The 6,000-nt window shown below is 40.4% G+C and overlaps 1 long non-coding RNA gene across 1 annotated transcript in view; it reads right to left on the bottom strand.

Annotated features, from left to right (window-relative positions):
- Positions 1-5,653, bottom strand: part of LOC112995916 (uncharacterized) — a 104,692-nt gene extending 99,039 nt beyond the window's left edge. The window contains exon 1 of the long non-coding RNA XR_010388104.1: positions 5,542-5,653. This is a non-coding gene — a long non-coding RNA (uncharacterized LOC112995916). The remainder of the gene's footprint in view (positions 1-5,541) is intronic.
- Positions 5,654-6,000: the final 347 nt, after the last annotated feature.

Consider the following 6,000-nt stretch of genomic DNA (forward strand, 5'->3'; position numbering starts at 1 on the left):
GTCTCTCCTTTGTTTCCACCTGTCCTTTTCCTTATAGATTTTGTATTATGTCTCCCCTTCCCTTTCTCCATGTCCTAGTTCTTCACTCCTTGCTAAATACAGTCTAAGACCAATTATTTCAGCTGATCTTTCAATTGCAAGCTGTTCAAGAGGGTTTGCAGTTAAGCAATGAACAAATTGCCCAGTGTTAATTTCTAATCAAATGCAGAAATAAACAGCTAGAGTGGAGTGTGTTCAACATATTTGAACGAAAGTGCCATGAATAGAAGTAGAATAAAGCTACATAGAAAAGCAATAAATCTGGAAGACTGAGATGCAAAGAGACAAAATCTATAATCAGAGCAGGAATTCAAAGCACTATATTAGAGGACTATAACCTAAACAATTAATTTAATTTTAAAGGGTGGAACATGAAGTAAGATATCATCAGTGGATTCTTCAATTTTTATGCAATTCAAGTGGATCAGTGTTCTATTCAAAGATGAATAAATATGTAAAACAAGAAAGATATATGCCTCCTAAACTAAGAAATTTGGGTAGAGACTAGGAGAATCTGTTACTTGATATTAAAGGACTAAACCCAGGCAAAATGCCAGCTCACTGATGAGCACCCAGCCAGCTTCTCCTGTGAATCTGGACTAATTTTAAATAAAGCACTTCTGGAAGCATTTAATCCTGTCTTTTCAAAAGGCGTTACCTCCCCAAACAGGAGAGAGAGGTGAGATCTTTAGCTAACTGAAATTTGTGTTGCTTTGCTACGATCAGTGGTGCTATGCTGATCTACACCATCTGATAATCTGGCAGAAATTACACTCCTTAGAGTGTTGGTCTGTTTTTCTTAAATAAATCCAATATACATATTTAAAAGAACAACAAGAAAAACAAAATCAGCTGTCAGCATCCTGGCACTGCAACCAACAAATGTGATTTATGTTGTTCCCTAAGATTGATTACCGTCCCTGATGTATAAGCATTCAAGGGCAGAGACCATCTCTGTTTGCACAGTGGAAAGCTATCCAGAGCAACAGAGTCCCAGCTTGCTCACATTACAGTCCTTGCTATCCTTGCAGGTTTGCAGGTAGAAAAGGATGGCAGGGACCACAAAGGCCAACAAGGGAAAGCGCGGCTGTTTGCATAACGGGACAGTGAGGCAGAACTGTGCAAGTCTAGGCAACACAGCCCTGAAAAGATCAGCTGGCAAGAAACTGCATTCAAAAACATTCTGCCTTCCTTTCTATAGCTCTAAGGTTTCTGAATAGTTTTTTTTTAGGGATGCAATGCATTCTCCAACATTTGACGTTTTTGAATTGAATTTGGATGTATTTCTTGAGAAAAGCTGTCATTCAACCACAGGTTATAATTTGAGTTTCATTTCAACTCTACAGACCATGTTAAACACACCAGACAGAATATTAGACAGATCTCTTTATGGTCCTCAATTGAATTTTTAAAATTTTTAAGTTCGGCAAGATGGCCTGAAAAGCTTTATTGGTATCCATCTGGCCGCCTGATGTGCATAAAGAACAGCCCTAAATCTGCCTAATGAAAAGTAAAACCTCTGCCTAGCACCACTAGGATGAAAGGCTGCTGGTTCTGAAGGTGTTAATATGCTATTCATATCTTCCTTTGCTCCAACAACATTAAACAGTTAATTGGGGTTCAGGGTTTATGTGATGGGACCCAGGTCTGCTTTTACCATAGCAACCACATTATAGAAATCCTTTCTGATATTGTTAAGCATAGATGAAAAGCAAGCAAAACAGAAACATTAAAATACCTGGAATTCAAAAGTGATTTTTTTTCAGTTTGGAAAAGCTCCTTTTTCTTTCATTTGCATCCAGTAAAGTCCTTCAGAGAGAATAGTGCTTAAAAAGTCTCTGCATGGTACCAGAAGTTATTCTTATGAAGAATAACTGATTCTCATTTACAAGGAAACCTTTTTATGCTGCTCCATAAATAGAGAAGGCCTTCATAAAGCACAAAATGCCTGAAGACCACTTTAAGGCCCAATTAAACTACTTCTGATTCATAAAAGGCTTTTAGTGTTTCTATGTCTCAGGTGAAAACAGTTTATTTATTATTGGATTTTAGATCAGCAATAATGTTCAGTAAGGTTGTTCCTGCTCTTGGAACAGCCACAACAAAATAGATGTAGGGGAAAGTCTGACAGGTCCCATCTTGGTGGGATGATCAGCAGGTACCGCAGGCATGCACAGACACAAACCAGTGATGGACAAGGCCTCCCCTTTCAGGCTCTCATGCTCCCTTGTGCTTTTTGAGCTTGGGATGACACTTTTGGAGTGTGAGTGCACAACCCCTCTGGGTCTTCCTTCTCCCAGGGGAAAGCTCCTCAGATGTCTCATGTTGCCATCTTACAGCTCGCTGCTCTCCAAACTCACCAGTTCTCACACTGCGCCACGCAAAAGCTGACAAACAGACCCAGAAAGGAGGAGCTCACAGACACAGACTGTGTCTCAGAGTCAAAATCTCAGAGGTGGTTATTGTTCAAATTATCCTGCAGGGAATTAGCTTGCTGGCCTCAGGAGTATGTTTGTAGTTTCAGCACTGATCAGAAAATTCCTCTGGCTTCCAGAGGAAAAGGTGGAGCCCCTTGGATAAAGACGGAGGACTCTAAGACCCTGAAGGCATTCTCTGCATTTCTTTCCTTAAAATGCTTAGAAGGTTTATGATTGCCTGTCACCCTCCTATTAACCTGACTCCTAAAAAGTTGGATCCCAAGCCCCAGGAATAAGCATTTCTTTCTGTGCCTTTTAACACCGGGGCCATATTTATGACAACTTGTGACCTGAGAAGATTCTGGGGACAGCATTTTGGACTAAATGAAGTCAGTCCATTCAGTTCCTAAGACTGCAGTTTTATAGTCCAAATTTAAAGGCTGAAAGCTACCTTTATGATTCTACAGTCTGACTTATGCAAGCTGTAAAATTTCATCAGGTGGTTTCTTTATCAAGCCCATAACTTTTATTTGAATTACATATATTTTAGAAAGCTTTTCCTGTAAAGACTTCAAGAGATACTGATTACATCATAGAACTGCGTAAATTCTTCCAGAGGTTAATTAACCTCTCTGCAGAAAGATATATAAGCCATATCTGTAGTTTGAATTTGTTTCGTTTTAGGTTTTAGGTACTGGATTTTCACATACCTCTCTATGCCAGATTAAAATAATCCTCTGCTGTCACGTACAGCTCACCAAAGTTAGACTAAAATGATCTGCTACTGCCATGTACCTCTCACCTCCTAAGCTTCTCTTAACCTCATTAATCCCACAAAAGGTAGTAATGCCAAGTCCTCACTTCTGTTTATGATTCTCATACCTATGAATATCTTATATTTGTTTTGTTAATCACCAGTAAGCCACCTAGCTAGTCATCCATGATGATCCACTTTTCTGAATTAGTGTCCTATCAAAACTGTACTTGATTTTTTAATGGGCAAAGATAGATCTTGTTATTGTTTTTAAAACTCCTGTTTTTCACTCAACTCACAAGCCAAAAGGTCAATGTACATAAGGTAAAAAGCATTTCTCTCATTTTGCTGTTATGGAAGAAACTACCAATGACCAAGGTAGCATAGAGCCCATTCTGAACTACTGGGATGTCCTAAGATTTTAAGTATAATTTTTCCAGTTTTTCCATACCCAAAAGAAAATAGACCAGGGAGAGAGCAATACAGATTGCTAGCAGAACTCTTCAGCAAATACAGTCTGTTCTTAGCTCTTGAAGAGTTGCAAAACTTGTCAGTCATTAGCATAAACTAAGCCCGGGAGCTTATGGGCCGGCAGATGAGAGTATCAATCAATTTAAAAATAGATATGCAAGTGGCCATGTAAAGCTGAGAAATACCTGCTAAGATGTTTGCCTTCTTCAACTGCCCAGCTACAGCTTGATATATGCAAAGTTCAACATCAGAAACTTGCTTTTGATAAAGCCAGATAGGGAAAGTATAGGGCAATATGAGCTGTTGTTACTAAATGAAGCATAATACACCTACACCACCTACTTAGAGACTGCATGGCTTGTCATGAAAATCAGGTAGCAATGGTGTTCATGTAAGTTGTGGTTATATAAATGGCTTAAGCCAGTCACTGATGCTGAAAAAGATAGCCCTGCAGTCCTGACTCTGACCTTACCCTCCTGCCCTTTCCTTGCACTGGCACGAGTACTCCTTTGGCCATACAACCAGCCACGTCAGTGAGCTGATGAGGCTGGAAACCATTTTTGGTGAATTTATTTTCCTGGAAGATCTGCAAGCTGATTTGGCTGCCTTCTTAGCTGCACCAGTACCAGGGGCTGGCACAACGGCTGTAAGAACATCAAAAACAGCCTATGAAGCCACATCCCTGGCAAAGGGAGATAATCTCACTGTGAACACACAAAAGAGGACTCTGCGCTCTTATATTGACAATCCAAGAAAAACTTCCTCTCAGATAAGAAGCAACATGAGTGGCAAGGAAGACGCACGTTATTTGGACCCTTAAATTCCCCCTATCCTTTGAGATTGTTTACATGGAAGAAAAGAAGATTATGTGAGGGTATGTGTATTGCATGTTCACAGAGCAAGAAGATAGTGCCTTAGCCAGTAGTCGAAGAGGTACAGAGAAAGTAAGCAAATTAGCTTTAAGGCTAATACTATTTTCCTTGCTCTAAGTAGAATCCTTGCTGGACATGAGATGAATAACTTTCTGTGACATATATAGGGCCTTTTTCAATTACAGCAAGGCTGAGTAGAAAGCTGTATTTTTGCACACAGTTGAGAGAAGGTGTGAAGATACTGAAAATATACAATTGCTGTAGAAACCTCTGTTAAGTTGACTGGGGACTGGTTCACCAATTACGCTTTCTGTGGCCATCACCACTAAACAGATGCATTGTTTATTCCTGAATCAATTGCATTTCAGCTCCATTTCATTCTAATCAGATAGTCAATAACCCCTGGATAGTATTTAGCATTTGGCAGCTGGGAAACCACCAGTTCTCTATTTTCTCTTCTTAATTGCTGTTTGGAAACTAGTGTGTTCAGGTTTCTTTAGCACAGCTCTGCAGACTTTCTTTCTTTTTTTTTTTTTAATACACCATGCAATTGCCACGTCAATTGCAGTAGAAAGGGCTCATACGATGGTCTTTTTTTATCTTCCTAGAATTTGTGCAAATTCGTACATCTACTAGTCTGACATCCTTTAATATTTACTGTAACAAGTACAGATCAGGACAAACTACCATGGGGATCTAGGCCCTGCAAGCTCTCGTCCAGGGTGACAGAAGGCCATTTAAGAAGGATGCCTGGAAATTTATTTTGAGTGCTGCTGCTGGGCATGTGCATTGACAAATGGCAAAAGTTGCAACCAGGGATCTTGAAAGAATGATCCAGTAAAATACACAGTCTAAGGGAATAACCGAAATGATTTATTTCCAGATTTCAGCTCTTAGTTTCCTCTTTTGCTTTTCTATTCACAGAGAGGAACTTATTAGAGAATTAGAGACTAACTCTATCACCTTTGCTCACATGAGTGGTACTTACCCAAGGGAGTGACGACAACGATATTTGAGAGCCAGCGCCTCTGATGCTTTTCCAGCAGCAGCAAAGTCTTAGAAAGCTGGTGTCACTGAACAGATGGAGGTTGCCTTCATGCAGTGAAATCCCTGCACAGCACAGAGCCAATTCCCTGCTTTTGAGGGAAAGGGTAAGGCATAAAGGTCACAGCCAGCTGGCTTCTTCCCTGATTTGTCAGGCCCACTGCTACAACTCCACCTAATGCCACATGAGCATATTGTTTCTGATCCAAATTCCACCTTCCCACCCACAGGGCAATGATCCACTTCGTGTTGCAGGACCTGCCTTGTCATGTCAGTGCAACCAAACAGATTTCAGCAGAGTTTTTCCTCACTGACACAAGGGAGAGCAGAATCAGCCCCTTAGGTTCATTGGTTTTGTCCACATGGCAGCTAAAAGATGTTTTGCACCCTGCCTGCCTCTCTT

This window comes from Dromaius novaehollandiae, chromosome 3 (genome assembly GCF_036370855.1).
Source record: "Dromaius novaehollandiae isolate bDroNov1 chromosome 3, bDroNov1.hap1, whole genome shotgun sequence".
Taxonomy (NCBI): domain Eukaryota; kingdom Metazoa; phylum Chordata; class Aves; order Casuariiformes; family Dromaiidae; genus Dromaius; species Dromaius novaehollandiae.